The following is a 17,239-nucleotide window of genomic DNA, read 5'->3' on the forward strand; positions in this document are numbered from 1 at the left end:
TGAAGTCAAAGCATTTGAATTCGTTTATCTGTTTTAATAAGATCTACAATCATCATTATTGTCAAGTTAAACCATCGTTTGTGTATTATCTTCACAACACACCACACGATTAGTCTTGAGCTACATATGAACTATGTGTACTATATGAACTCGAACTCGATTTTTGAATCCACTTTATGTTGATTTCAAATCACATTACATTTCTAGCTCTAGCTAGATCTTCATAATCTAAACCATGTCTCATATGTATAATGTGTTTATCACATCATGTATGGTGCCCCGCCCCCTACACCTACAAGTATTTAGATGTGAGTTGCAAACACCACACATTACCACAAATTCAAATAAAATGTGAGAATGTTCGATATATAGTATTGTTAGATTGTTTGATATTTAGTTGTAAGCTGCAAATGCCACACATTATCACAAATTCAAATAAAATGTGAGATTGTTTGATGTATAGTATGGTTTAGATTGTTGGACATTTAGCTGTGAGTTGCAAACGCCATGCATTATCACATTATGGTATAACATGTGCACATCACGTGTATCACCGCTATATTCATGCAGGCATATGTTTAAAACACTATGATCTCCTATTCAAATATATGAATCCGCTTTCATATCAAATTATGATCTTTGTTAGTCTCTTACACCCAGACAATCCTCTAACCTTTGTAGCTACCACTAACTTTCTCTCGTGCATTCACACACCCTCCTCGCCCTCGCCCTCTCTTGGCATTCTATCCACCAGGCACATTCATTTTTTTTCTTTAGGTCGTTCTCCCAGAGTCTCCACAACTCCTTTCCGACACACACCGATAGATAAACCTCTCCAGCGATGCCTGCCTTCAACATACACACACACCTTCAATCTCCTCCTTTATGTGTCCTTGCCTCGTGTCTCTCATACGGTCACACACACGTGTAAACTCTCGCCCCTCTTTTCATCGATCTCACAACCGCACACTCCTCCCCCTATCTAGCTAGTAGCCGGGCCTCTCGCACCACCTCCTAGCTCCATTCTCTCTGTCTATCCGTCTCGCTGGGCCTTATTTGCCTCCAACAAATGGACGTACATCGACAAATCTCCCGCTATATATATAGCTAGCTAGGTCCTTATAAATCGTTTTTACCCATGCATTGATCGATCTACCTCATTAGTTATGTCTCTCCCTTCCTCCGACAAACAACAATTGATCTACCAATCTAGTTAGGTTTGCTTACCAAACACATGGTTCCCCGTCATCATCCATGGATGTGTCCCGACAGATCTATCACGCACAGGCACACACAGAAACACATCCCCACTCTTATTGAGAACATTACAGTTCCACCCTCAGTTTGTCTAGTAGGCCTCTCCCACCATATTCGAGAGGCAACTCCATCACCCATCCAACACTCTACCCCTCTCCCTCCCTCTCTCTCTCCTATCGCTCTCTCTCTATCCCATCATATTTCCCGTCCTTCAGTTATGTATGGATGTCAACCGATCTCCCTCAAGACATAGCTGGGTCTCTCCTTCTCAACACATATACGAGTCGTTCTACCTCTATAGTTAGGCCTCTTCCTACCCCTCCCCCACCCCCCTCCCCCCACACACCGATACATCGAGCGCTCTAGTCATGTCTCCCTGCCACACACAAACTTGACATGTGCCCTCTGACGTTCTGATAGGTCAGTCGCCCTATATCTTTGACTTGCACACACACACACACACAATTTCGATGGCTCTCTTCATTGATCTCGCACCCACCCACTTGATCCTCTCTTCGACTCTATCAATATCTATGACCCCTCCCTCTCTTCTCGTGGATTTCCTGACCCTCTATATATGATATGCGTAGGCCTCCATTTCACACACATTGCATGAAAATTTTTGTTTGAGATGTCATCGACACATATTCCCACAAATACATTCACGAAATCAACCCCCACCCCACCCCACACCCCCACCCCCACTCCAAAACAAAAAACACTCACGAACGCGGTTTGTATCTCTCTCACACACCCACGTAGGTGGGGGACGTGCACGAAGAGAAGAGGTGCGTGCACGGCGCACGTACTCCCATCTCTTTCCCAACCACACCCGCGCGGGTACACGGTGGAGCTCATTTCTGTACGAAAAAGGTAGCCGACGTGGTAATTTGGCACGTGTACTGGTTGTCCACTTGGTGGAGGGAGGATCATCTACCACGGGTGAACGAACAAATTGTGGCTTGACGTGTTATGTTAAAAAAGAGGCAAACCATGTGGGGCCTACCTTAGAGGCAAGGCTCTATACACTGGAGTACTTTTGATGTGTCCCGTAACTCGCAGAATGAGGAGAAGCTTGCTTAGTACGCCGTCTCCCCTGCCCACGGGCGCGGTGGAGTACTGTCCGCCTTACCCCCGCTCCCTCGCCCATGCCCGCGGTGGCTCGCAGGACGAGGAGAAAAATTTAGTACTCCCTCCGTTTACTCCTCGTCCCTACTACCTTGGTTATAGAGATTATATCATATTGTTTGGAATATATATTGTTGGGGAACGTAGTAATTTAAAAAAATTTCCTACGCACACACAAGATCACGGTGATGCATAGCAACGAGAGGGGAGAGTATGTCCACGTACCCTCGTAGACCGTAAGCGGAAGCATTAGCACAACGCGGTTGATGTAGTCGTACGTCTTCATGATCCGACCAATCAAGTACTAAACGCACGACACCTCCGAGTTCAGCACACATTTAGCTCAATGACGTCCGTCGAAATCCGATCTAGCCGAGCTTCGAGGGAGAGTTCCGTCAACACGACGGCGTGGTGACGATGATGATGTTCTACCGATGTAGGGCTTCGCCTAAGCACCACTACGAAATTATCAAGGGGGAATATGGTGGAGGGGGCACCCTCACACGGCTAATAGATCTCAAGGATCAATTGTTGTGTCTCAAAGGGGTGCGTCCCTCCCCGTATATAAAGGAGGAGGAGGGGAAGGGGGCCGACCACCCTAGGCGCGCCCCATGAGGAGTCCTACTCCCACCGGGAGTAGGACTCCCCCCTTCCATGTTGGAGTAGGAGAGGAGAGGGAAGGAGAGAGAGAGGGGGAAAGGAAAGGGGGGGGGGCGCCACCCCCCTCCTTGTCCAATTTGGACTTTGGGGGGAGGGGCACGTGGCTGCCCCTTGGCCGCCTCTCCTCTTCCACCACTTGGGCCCATGAGGCCCAATAACCTCCGGGGGGGGGGGGTTCCGGTAACCCCCCCAGTACTCCGGTATATATCCGATAACCCCCGGAACCATTCCAGTGTCTGAATATAGTCGTCCAATCTATCAATCTTCATGTATCGACCATTTCGAGACTCCTCGTCATGTCCGTGATCACATCCGGGACTCCGAATTACCTTCGGTACATTAAAATACATAAACTCATAATATAACCGTCATCGAACTTTAAGCGTGCGGACCCTACGGGTTCGAGAACTATGTAGACATGACCGAGACAAGTCTTTGGTCAATAACCAATAGCGGCACCTGGATGCTCATATTGTCTCCCACATATTCTATGAAGATCTTTATCGGTCAAACTGCATAACAATATACGTTTTTCCCTTTGTCATCGGTATGTTACTTGCTCGAGATTCGATCGTCGGTATCTCAATACCTAGTTCAATCTCATTACCGGAAAGTCTATTTACTCGTTACGTAATGCATCATCCCGCAACTAACTCATTAGCTACATTGCTTGCAAGGCTTATAGTGATGTGCATTACCGAGAGGGCCCAGAGATACCTCTCCGACAACCGGAGTGACAAATCCTAATCTCGAAATACGCCAACTCAACATGTACCTTCGGAGACACCTGTAGAGCTCCTTTATAATCACCCAGTTACTTTGTGATGTTTGGTAGCACACAAAGTGTTCCTCCGGTAAACGGGAGTTGCATAATCTCATAGTCATAGGAACATGTATAAGTCATGAAGAGAGCAATAGCAACATACTAAACGATCAAGTGCTAAGCTAACGGAATGGGTCAAGTCAATCGCATCATTCTCTAATGATGTGATCCCGTTAATCAAATGACAACTCATGTCTATGGCTAGGAAACTTAACCATCTTTGATTCAATGAGCTAGTCAAGTAGAGGCATACTAGTGACACTTTGTTTGTCTATGTATTCACACATGTACTAAGTTTCTGGTTAATACAATTCTAGCATGAATAATAAACATTTATCATGAAATAAGGAAATAAATAATAACTTTATTATTGCCTCTAGGGCATATTTCCTTCAGTCTCCCACTTGCACAAGAGTCAATAATCTAGTTCACATCATCGTGTGATTTAACACCAATATTCACATCTGTATGTGATTAACACCCATAGTTCACATCGTCATGTGATCAACACCCAAAGGGTTTACTAGAGTCAATAATCTAGTTCACATTGCTATGTGATTAACACCCAAAGAGTACTAAGGTTTGATCATGTTTTTCTCGTGAGAGAAGTTTAGTCAACGGGTCTGTCACATTTAGAGCCGTATGTATTTTTGCAAATATTCTATGTCTACAATGCTTTGCACGGAGCTACTGTAGCTTAATTGCTCCCACTTTCAATGTGTATCCAGATTGATACTTAGAGTCATCTGGATCGGTGTAAAAGCTTGCACCGATGTAACTCTTTACAACGAATTCTTTTATCACCTCCATAATCGAGAAACATCTCCTTAGTCCTTACTAAGGATATTCTTGACCGCTGTCTAGTGATCTACTCCTAGATCAAAATTGTAGTCCCTTGCCAAACTCAAAGCAAGGTATACAATAGGTCTGGTACACAACATAGCATACTTTATAGAACCTATGACTGAGGCATAGGGAATGACTTTCATTTCTATCTTCTGCCGTGGTCGGGCTTTGAGTCTTACTCAATTTCACACCTTGTAACACAGGCAAGAACTCTTTCTTTGACTGTTCTATTTTGAACTACTTCAAAATCTTGTCAAGGTATGTACTCATTGAAAAAAACTTATTAAGTGTCTTGATCTATCTATATAGATCTTGATGCTCAATATGTAAGCAGCTTCACCGAGGTTTTTCATTGAAAAACTTTTATTCAAGTATCCTTTTATGCTATCCAGAAATTCTACATCATTTCTAATCAACAATATGTCATCCACATATAATATCAGAAATTCTACAGAGCTCCCACTCACTTTCTTGTAAATACAGTCTTCTCCAAAAGTCTGTATAAAACCATATGCTTTGATCACACTATCAAAGCGTTTATTCCAACTCCGAGGGGCTTGCACCAGTCCATAAATGGATTGCTGGATCTTGCACACTTTGTTAGCACCTTTCGGATCAACAAAACCTTCTGGTTGTATCATATACAACTCTTCTTTAAGAAATATCCATTTAAGGAATGCAGTTTTGACATCCATTTGCCAGATTTCATAAAATGTGGCAATTGCTAACATGATTCAGACAGACTTAAGTATCATTACGAGTGAGAAAATCTCATCGTATTCAACACCTTGAACTTGTCGAAAACCTTTCGCAACAAGTCGAGCTTTGTAGATAATAACACTACTATCAGTATCCGTCTTCCTCTTGAAGATCCATTTATTTAACTTGGCTTGCTGATCATCGAGCAAGTCAACCAAAGTCCACACGTTGTTCTCATACATGGATCCTATCTCAGATTTTATGGCCTCAAGCCATTTCACGGAATCCGGGCTCATCATTGCTTCCTCATAGTTCGTAGGTTCATCATGGTCTAGTAACATGACTTCCAGAACAGGATTACCGTACCACTCTGGTGCGGATCTTACTCTGGAAGACCTACGAGGTTCGGTAGCAACTTGATCTGAAGTTTCATGATCATCATCATTAACTTCCTCACTAATTGGTGTAGGAATCACTGGAACTGATTTCTGTGATGAACTACTTCCCAATAAGGGAGAAGGTACAATTACCTCATCAAGTTCTACTTTCCTCCCACTCACTTCTTTCGAGAGAAACTCCTTCTCTAGAAAGGATCCATTCTTAGCAAGGAATATTTTGCCTTCGGATCTGTGATAGAAGGTGTACCCAACAGTTTCCTTTTGGGTATCCTATGAAGACACATTTCTCCGATTAGGGTTCAAGCTTATTAGGTTGAAGTTTTTTCACATAAGCATCGCAGCCCCAAACTTTAAGAAATGACAACTTTGGTTTCTTGCCAAACCACAGTTCATAAGGCGTCGTCTCAACGGATTTAGATGGTGCCCTTTTAAAGTGAATGCAATTGTCTCTAATGCATAACGCCAAAATGATAGTGGTAAACCGATAAGAGACATCATAGATCACACAATATCCAATAAAGTGAGGTTACGACGTTCGGACACACCATAATGATGTGGTGTTCCAGGTGGTGTGAGTTGTGAAACTATTCCACATTGTTTTATATGAAGGCCAAACTCGTAACTCAAATATTCTCCTCCATGATCAGATCGTAGAAACTTTATTTTCTTGTTACGACGATTCTCCACTTCACTCTAAAATTCTTTGAACTTTTCAAATGTTTCAGACTTGTGTTTCATTAAGTAGATATACCCATATCTGCTCAAATCATCTGTGAAGGTCAGAAAATAACAATACTCACCACGAGCATCAACACTCATTGGATCACATACATCGGTATGTATTATTTCCAATAAGTCAGTAGCTCGTTCCATTGTTCTGGAGAACGGAGTTTAGTCATCTTGCCCATAAGGCATGGTTTGCAAGCATCAAGTGATTCATAATCAAGTGATTCCAAAATTCCATCAGCATGGAGTTTCTTCATGCGCTTTACACCAATATGACCTAAACGGCAGTGCCACAAATAAGTTGCACTATCATTATTAACTTTGCATCTTTGGACTTCAATATTATGAATATGTGTATCACTACGATCGAGATCCAACAAACCATTTTCATTGGGTGTATGACCATAGAAGGTTTTATTCATGTAAATAGAACAACAATTATTCTCTAACTTAAATGAATAACGGTATTGCAATAAACATGATCTAATCATATTTATGCTCAATGCAAACACCAAATAACATTTATTTAGGTTCTACACTAATCTCGAAAGTATAGGGAGTGTACGATCATGATCACATTAATCTTGGAACCACTTCCAACACACATCGTCACTTCACCCTCAACTAGTCTCTGTTTATTCTGTAACTCCTGTTTCGAGTGACTAATCTTAGCAACCGAACAAGTATCAAATACTCAGGGGCTACTATAAACACTAGTAAGGTACACATCAATAACCTGTATATCAAATACACCCTTGTTCACTTTGCCATCCTTCTTATCCACCAAATATTCAGGGCATTTCCGATTCCAGTGACCATTTCCTTTGCAGTAGAAGCACTCAGTCTCAGGCTTTGGTCTAGCTTTGGGCTTCTTCATGGGAGTGACAACTTGCTTGTCATTCTACTTGAAGTTCCCTTTCTTTCCCTTTGCCCTTTTGTTGAAACTAGTGGTCTTGTCGTTCATCAACACTTTGATGCTCTTTCTTGATTTCTACCTTCATTGATTTCAACATCACAAAGAGCTCAGGAATCATTTTTGTCATCCCTTGCATACTATAGTTCATCACAAAGTTCCAGTAACTTGGTGATGGTGACTAGAGAACTCTGTCAATCACTATCTTATCTGGAAGATTAACTCCCACTTGATTCAAGCGATTGTAGTACTCAGACAATCTAAGCACTTGCTCACTAGTTGAGCAATTCTCCGACATCTTTTAGGCGAAGTATTTGTCAGAGGTCTCATACCTCTTGACACGGGCATGAGTCTGAAATACCAATTTAAGTTCTTGGAACATCTCGTATGCTCTGTGACGTTTCAAAAATGTTTTTGAAGTCCCGGTTCTAAGCCATAAAGCATGGTGCACTAAACTATCAAGTAGTCATCATATTGAGCTAGCCAAACATTCATAACATCTACATCTGCTCCTGCAATAGGTCTGTCACCTAGCGGTTCATCAAGGACATAATTCTTCTGTGCAGCAATGAGGATAAACCTCAGATCATGGACCAAGTCCGCATCATTGCTACTATCATCTTTCAACTTAGTTTTCTCTAGGGACATATAAAAAAACATAGGGAAGCTATAACGCGAGCTATTGATCTATAACATAATTTGCAAAATACTATTAGGACTAAGTTCATGATAAATTAAAGTTCAATTAATCATATTACTTAAGGACTCCCACTTAGATAGACATCCCTCTAATCATCTAAGCGATCACGTGATCCAGATCAACTAAACCATGTCCGATCATCACATGAGATGGAGTAGCTTTCAATGGTGAACATCAGTATGTTGATCATATCTACTATATGATTCACGTTCGACCTTTCCGCCTTAGTGTTCCGAGGCCATATCTGTATATGCTAGGCTCGTCAAGTTTAACCCGAGTATTCCGCGTGTGCAACTATTTTGCACCCGTTGTATTTGAACATAGAGCCTATCACACCCGATCATCACGTGGTGTCTCAGCACGAAGAACTTTTGCAATGGTGCATACTTAGGGAGAACACTTATACCTTGAAATTTAGTGAGAGATCATCTTATAATGCTACCGTCAAACAAAGCAAAATGAGATGCATAAAGGATAAACATCACATGCAATCAATATAAGTGATATGATATGGCCATCATCATCTTGTGCTTGTGATCTTCATCTCCGAAGCACCGTCATGATCACCATCGTCACCGGCGTGACACCTTGATATCCATCGTAGCATCATTGTCGTTTCACCACCTATTGCTTCTACGACTATCGCTACCGCTTAGTGATAAAGTAAAGCAATTACAGGGCGATTGCATTGCATACAATAAAGCGACAACCATATGGCTCCTACTAGTTGTTGATAACTCGATTACAGAACATGATCATCTCATACAATAAAATATAGCATCACGTCTTGACCATATCACATCACAACGTGCCCTGCAAAAACAAGTTAGACGTCCTCTACTTTGTTGTTGCAAGTTTTACGTGGCTGCTACGGGCTGAGCAAGAACCATTCTTACCTACGCATCAAAACCACAACGATAGTTCGTCAAGTTAGTGCTGTTTTAACCTTCTCAAGGACCGGGCGTAGCCACACTCGGTTCAACTAAAGTTGGAGAAACTAACACCCGCCAGCCACCTATGTGCAAAGCACGTCGGTAGAACCAGTCTCGCGTAAGCGTACGCGTAATATCGGTCTGGGCCGCTTCATCCAACAATACCGCCGAACCAAAGTATGACATGCTGGTAAGCAGTATGACTTGTATCGCCCACAACTCACTTGTGTTCTACTCGTGCATATAACATCTATGCATAAAACCAGGCTCGGATGCCACTGTTGGGGAATGTAGTAATTTCAAAAAAATTCCTACACACATGCAAGATCATGGTGATGCATAACAACAAGAGGGGAGAGTATGTCCACGTACCCTCGTAGACTGTAAGCGGAAGCGTTAGCACAACGCGGTTGATGTAGTCGTATGTCTTCACGATCCGACCGATCAAGTACCGAATGCACGGGACCTCCGAGTTCAGCACACGTTCAGCTTGATGACGTCCCTCGAACTCCGATCCAGCCGAGCTTCGAGGGAGAGTTCCGTCAGCACGACGGTGTGGTGACAATGATGATGTTCTACCGACACAGGGCTTAGCCTAAGCACCGCTACGATATTATCGAGGTGGAATATGGTGGAGGGGGGCACCGCACACGGCTAATAGATCTTAAGGATCAATTGTTGTGTCTCAAAGGGTTGCCTCCCTCCCCGTACATAAAGGAGTGGAGGAGGGGGAGGGGGCCGGCCACCCTAGGCGCGCCCCATGAGGAGTCCTACTCCCACCGGGAGTAGGACTCCCCCCCTTCCATGTTGGAGTAGGAGAGGAGAGGGAAAGAGAGAGAGGGGGAAAAGAAAGGGGGGCGCCGCCCCCCTCCTTGTCCAATTCGGACTTGGGGGGGGAGGGGCACGCGGCTACCCCTTGGCCGCCTCTCCTCTTCCACCACTTGGGCCCATGAGGCCCAATAACCTCCGGGGGGGGGGGGTACTCCGGTATATATCCGATAACCCCCGGAACCATTCCGGTGTCCGAATATAGTCGTCCAATATATTAATCTTCATGTCTCGACCATGTCGAGACTCCTCGTCATGTCCGTGATCACATCTGGGACTCCGAACTACCTTCGGTACATCAAAATACATAAACTCATAATATAACCGTCATCGAACTTTAAACGTGCGGACACTACAAGTTCGAGAACTATGTAGACATGACCGAGACACGTCTCTGGTCAATAACCAATAGCGGAACCTGGATGCTCATATTGGCTCCCACATATTCTACGAAGATCTTTATCGGTCAAACCGCATAACAAGATACGGTGTTCCCTTTGTCATCGGTATGTTACTTGGCCGAGATTCGATCGTCGGTATCTCAATACCTAGTTCAATCTCGTTACCGGCAAGTCTCTTTACTCGTTACGTAATGCATCATCCCGCAACTAACTCATTAGCTACATTGCTTGCAAGGCTTATAGTGATGATCATTACCGAGAGGTCCCAGAGATACCTCTCCGACAACCGGAGTGACAAATCCTAATCTCGTAATACGCCAACTCAACATGTACCTTCGGAGACACCTGTAGAGCTCCTTTATAATCACCCAGTTACGTTGTGACGTTTGGTAGCACACAAAGTGTTCCTCCGGTAAACGGGAGTTGCATAATCTCATAGTCATAGGAACATGTATAAGTCATGAAGAGAGCAATAACAACATACAAAATGATCAAGTGCTAAGATAACGGAATGGGTCAAGTCAATCACATCATTCTCTAATGATGTGATCCCGTTAATCAAATGACAACTCATGTCTATGGCTAGGAAACTTAACCATCTTTGATTCAACGAGCTAGTCAAGTAGAGGCATACCAGTGAGACTTTGTTTGTCTATGTATTCACACATGTACTAAGTTTCCAGTTAATACAATTCTAGCATGAATAATAAACATTTATCATGAAATAAGGAAATAAATAATAACTTTATTATTGCCTCTAGGGCATATTCCCTTCATATATGTCCTTTAGTAGATTTCAATATGAACTACTAGTACATACTCCAAACACGTATGTATATAGACGTATTTTAGAGTGTAGATTCACTCATTTTGCTCCATATGTAGCACTCTCCCTCGCCCCTCTACCCTCGCCCGCGTGGTGGACGTGCAGCAATTCATTTCGTCTCATATAGCCAAAACGATATATACTGCACTACCATTATTGCTCGACTTCCCGAAGAGGCGAAGAGCCAATCGCAAGGTTAATATTTTGGAGATGCCAAGCGCAAGGTTATAGGAGAACGAGTAGTAGGTGCCGCGTCATTTATAAATAAAGTTTTTTTTTCAGTGGCACGTACGCAATAAGATAGGTTCATATGGAGAGAAAAGGAAACCGCTCCACTATATACATAGTCAGGACGGGCCAGCCTACACGGTTGCTTGCTGGGGTTGCTCTCTTCACACTCTCTCGCACAAAATGACTGTGGCCACATCTCTAACATCCCGGCGGATCACGTCCGCCGGGGGAAGGGGTGGATGCTTAGTGTAGATGCGGTCGCCGTCGCCGACGGCGAAAACCCACTGTCGGCACGTCCCGACCAGGGGTCCCCGCCGTTCTTTCTCACAAAGCTGGTGAGGTTGCCTTCGTCCCTTGCTCACTGCCGCGACGTGGGCAGTTGCCTCATCCCACCGCTCTCCTCAAGGTTGAGCTACATCCCTCAGGTACAACTCCCTTTACAGCCGGTTTGCACCACTGCTCCAGCTGCCCACATCACTCCATGTGGATATTTCTCTACTTCTTTGCCCGCACATACCTCTACTGGCTCCTACGTACTATATTTGTGATGAGTTAATGTCTCATCAACTAGTCCCAGTAATCTTATTCTAATCACGCTTCTTCAATTTCTTTGCCACAGGGATACTCATCTCGATTTTGGTGAAACTGCACAAAATGATCCGATGGTCAAAAGGTTGCAAACTTCATTTCTTAGGAAGCTGGAACGTTGCCAACAAATTGAAGCCTGGTTAGGGTTCATGGTTCAAGGGCTAGGGACTGCATGGATCATTTTTTTCTTTAGCTGCCTCTGTTCCAAAATAAGTGTCAACTTTAGTAGTAGTACAACTTTTTAGTAAAGTTTGCATAAAGTTGAGACACTTATTTTGGAACGGAGGGAGTACATATTTGCTATGATCTGTCAATCATTGAGATGCAATAGCATGCATGTTAGTCTCCTTTGTATTTGATGACATCTTGCAACGGGTAACCTTGGACGCAAGATACATGTAACAGAAGCTGGAAGCTTCATAGCATTGTACAAATTTATCTCGCTGATAAATTACAGTACGTACTATACTAGTACTTCCTCCGTTCCTAAATATAAGTCTTTGTAGAGATTTCACCATGAACCACATGCGGATGTATATAGATGCATTTTAAGTGTAGATTCATTCATTTTGTTCCGTATGTAGTTCACCTAGTGGAATCTCTACAAAGATTATCTACTCCACTACTAGGAATTCTCTATCCTCTCCTTGAGCCACATCATCAAAATTAATGTAGCCGCTAGATGAACTAAATATGTCCATAATAGTCGTCTGATCTAGACGTTGAGAGGCTCCGCACTAAGCCACATGCAAGCATGTAGAAATACCGTGGCATGCATGTGAGTGGGTTTTAAATCACATCAACATGTTTGCATGCAAGCATGCACCGGTAGCATGCATGTAAGTGAGCTTTTAAGTCCCATTAACATGTCAAAAAGAAAAATATAATCCCATTATGCAGTAGGAGTTGGCTGATCTTTTTTCCTTACGTGGGATGATCTAAATGATGATGGGAGTTTTTTTAGTTTGGCTACCACATTTGTCATGCAGTTATAGAGTTTTTTTAGTTCTATAAAATCGATAATTTTACGCAGAGAGATATACGGCTGTTCCGCGGCAACGTGCGGGGACTCATCTAGTATTTAGGAATGGAGGGAGTACTATGTAAAGAGTTAGGTGTCGCACGGTGTCCAGAAAATATGGTGATAGCGTGAGGTGGGCCATGTAATCACTGAGCCTGTGTGTTTTCACTGCTCTTGCACTCCTCCGCTGTAAGAATGGAGAAAATTGTAATCTAGTAGTACCTCCTTTCGCCGAAAGCGTGGGACATCCAGCAGTCCTACCACCTCAGTAATAAAGACCAATGAGCCGTCAAATCACATAGACCCAACAGTAAGTAGGACGGACGAAGAAACCATCACGCTTGCGCCAGTGAGAGGTCGCGTCCGCTCTGCCCGGGCATGAATGCGGCACCGATTCTTTGGAGCGGCGCTGACCATTTTGGGTGGGAAGCGCGCGCGGGCGATGGAGGGGCTTTGGGTGGGCCAGGCTGGTCAGGAGCGGGTGTGGCAGCTGTCGGCCTGTCCCTACCGGACACGCCCGGAAACGATAGGATGCACCGACTCTCGCAGCTAAAATCATACACTACACACCATCTCTCTGTAGGAGTAGGTCGATCTGTCGCTCTCTCTAATACAAACATGCTGTTGAACACACACACACACACATGCACACACACACACCTTGGTCCCGCTGCACCTTCTAACGTGACTTATTACACCTAGACGGAGGGAGTAGTAAGTACGAGATACGGTGGCACACTGACTTAGGTCGAATACAAGTGCCCAAAATTGTGTGCATGTTATAATAAGGATTCACTTTGAAAGAACATGCGGTGCCCCCATGTTTGGTTTTGGTAATTGATGACAATCTCTATGGACTAATGGTTGCCTTGAGTTATATTTGAAGGTTTTGTCCATAGGCTTTTCTTGAAGTCCATGTGTTGGTTTCAAGGAGTTTATGAGTTGACCAAGGTGCTATTAAGGAATTATCCAAAGATTGGTCATGTGAGTGTTGAGCTTATTTCAAGCATGTCTTGAAGAAGAAGATTGTGTGATCATTCATGTTTACCTTCAAGACATCATCCAAATGAATAGAGTTGGAAAGATTCAAGGTTGATCAAGACTAAGTCAAGAGTGAATCAAGTTGATCAACACACAAAGCGTAGAAGATGTACCGAGAGGGATCAAGCGATCCCATGGTATGGTAAGCATTGTCAATTACGCTTTGTGTACTAACCATGATCTTCGTGAGAGTTCTTTGTGGGGTTAGGTTGTGGTGTGCAAGTTCAAGTGAAGCATCACGAAGAGATCAAATGCTTGAAGCTTTCCGTCCATTTTGGCGACAATGGACTTGTGAAGATGTGCGGAAGAGTGGCTCACCCATAGTGGAGTATGGGGGAGCAATCAACTAGTATTCATCGAGCCAACGCAATCAAAAAAGGTGGTCCAACTTGAGGGAGTCAAGATTGTCATCATCTAGCTCAAGTGGACCATGTGCAAGGCAAAGGTTTTCCCTTGATAGGTTTTCCATTTTACCGGTCTCATGATGGTAGTTGGGAGACCGGGTTTTAGGTTCGATTGCCGTACTATCAAGGGGGGCTCTCGATGGGTAACTTGATCGTATCATACATACATAGCTCAAACCATTGCATCCTTGCATCATCTTTCTTCGTTATTGTTTGGTTCTCTTTGTGAGATTTGGAGCTTATGGTCATCTTGATGACAAGCTCGACTTCATCGAAAACGGAGTTCACATGCGTCTTCTATGATGTTTTCGATGTTGGAGGTTCTGTCGGTTCTTCTCTGTTGGAGGTTTCTCTCTTTTTGTGTAACGCCCCGGTTGCAATGCGCCAGGTGTATGTCAGTTATTCGCCGTTGTTGCCATGTCATTTGCTTGCGTGTTGCATGTTATCATGTCATCATGTGCATTGCATTGCATACGTGTTCGTCTCATGCATCCGAGCATTTTCCCCGTTGTCCGTTTTGTAATCTGGCGCTCCTATGCCCTCCGGCGTTCCCGTTTTGTCTCTCGTTGTGAGCGGGTGTTAAACGTTCTCGGAATGGACCGAGTCTTGCCAAGTGGCCTTGGTATAGCACCGGTAGACCGCCTGTCAAGTTTCGTGCCATTTGGAGTCCGTTTGATACTCCAACGGTTAACCGGGTAACCGCAAAACCCCTCTTTCTCTTTGCAGCCCAACACCCTTCCAAACTGGCCCAAAACCCGTCTAACTCCCCTCCATGCTCTCGGTTGTTCGATCACGATCGTGTGGGCGAAAACCGCTCCTCATTTGGACTCTCCTAGCTCCCTCTACCTATATATATGTGATTCCCCCCGAAATCCCGCAGTCCAAACCATAGAAATTCCCCTCGCGCCGCCGGACGTTTCTTCCCCGCCGACGGACATGTCCGAATCGCCGCCGCCACCCACAGCCAACGGGGGCCTGCCACGTGGCCGCCTCCGCCTCCCACGCCGCCTGCCCGCTCGGCCCGGAGCGGGCCCGCCAAGCCCAACCGGCGCCGCCCCGCCCCCAAGCGTCCTCCGCGCCCGCGCGCGTCGCCGCCCGCCGGATCCTCGCCGGCGCCTCCCCGCCGCCGCGGCCATGGTGCTGCCGCCGCACGCCTTGGCCCCTCTGCCCCGCCACCGTCTGCCCCGGTCGCTGGACCTCGCGCCGGCCACCGCGCGTTGAGCGCCCCGCCGCCTCCGTCCGCCTCCGCCGCCGCCCAGGACGCCGGCGCCGCCGTCCTCCTCTGTCGGCGCCGCCCCGCCATCGCCCCTCCTCCAGCTCCGGCCGCCGCGTCCCGCATCTCCGGCGAGATCCGATCTGGCCACCTCGTTCCCCGTGCCGAAACCCTAAGGTTGACTTTCCCCCCTCTGAAAATTCCTAAGTCCCAGATTTTTGACATTATCATGCCATGTTCATCGCACTGTATCTCTGCATCCGTAGCTCCGTTTTGTGCGCGTAATATGTCAAATTGTTCGCTTCGACGAGTACATCATTTCATTACATTGCATCATATTAATTTGAGGTCATCTTGATGCCTGAATAATCGTTGTAAAAGTGCTTCATGATGTTTTCTACTGTCTGTTAACAGAACTTGCACTTTTGTCATTTTTGCCATGATTGATGTGTGCATCCTATGAGGTTGATGTCTACATGTGTTTTGAACTATGCCATGTATTATTTACAGAGGTGCTTACCATGTATTTTTGTGATCAATGTGGTGACCAACACAAGCATGCAAACTAGGCATCGTGATGTTCCTGATTTTAGTCCCTGTTCTGCTGTTATTTTGATGCCATGTAAACTTGATGCTACAGAGAGATCCATGCATATTTTTAGATACTTCAGTAAGGATGTTTTGAACATATGGTTATTTTCTATCCATTAATGCCTATGGTTGAAATTATGGAGTAGTCTAGCATGTCATTTTCGTGCTCTACTTTTGCTTCAAAATGTTTCCTGGCAGATTGTTTACATGTTATTCAATTTTGCCAAGGTTGTTGTAGTTGATCCTTGCATGCTATGGACTTGTTCTTGCCTTGGTTTGTTTCATAAACATGTCTTCTTGATGATGCTATGCTTATCTTGTTATGCAATGACTTGTGGTGAGTGAATCGAGCTTGTTAAGTAGTGTACTTGATGTTGCTGTTTTGCTAGGCTGAATCTGTTATTTCGTGATGCTATATAAACATGTTGCTACTAGTCATTCTATGCATAATGTGGAGATGATCATTAAACATGTTTTGTTCTACATGTGTTGCTCTATCCATCCATGCCCCTGGTAGAATTTATATCTTGTTGTAGCTTGTTCATATCTTGATCCAAAGTTCCTTCATAATGTTGCTGTCAGCCTGTTAACATTAAGTTCAGATGTTCCCATGATTGTTGCTAGTGATCCATGCATCCTATGAACTTTCCATTGCCATTCTTAGCTTCGTAAACATGCCTTCTTAATGTTGGTTGCCTTGCCATGCCATGTATTGCTCTGTAGTGAGTTGCACAAGCTCATCAACATGCCTTCATAATTCTGTTTCTGCCATGTTTGAATCTGTATTATAACTTGCCATGTTTACGTGGGTGCCATCATATTTTATGTTCCTTTTTGGCTTATGGTAAGTAAGGGACTTTTGATCTATGCATTTAGTAGATTCATTCCATGCCTTTGTTTGCCATTATAAGTTCCTGTAACATGTTGTTTGATAGCTCTAAACATTGCAACCTGATGTTATTTTCTGCAAAGTCTGAAATTGTTATTACTTGCAATCTTGCCATGTGTGTTTG

Source organism: Triticum aestivum, chromosome 3B (genome assembly GCF_018294505.1).
Source record: "Triticum aestivum cultivar Chinese Spring chromosome 3B, IWGSC CS RefSeq v2.1, whole genome shotgun sequence".
Taxonomy (NCBI): domain Eukaryota; kingdom Viridiplantae; phylum Streptophyta; class Magnoliopsida; order Poales; family Poaceae; genus Triticum; species Triticum aestivum.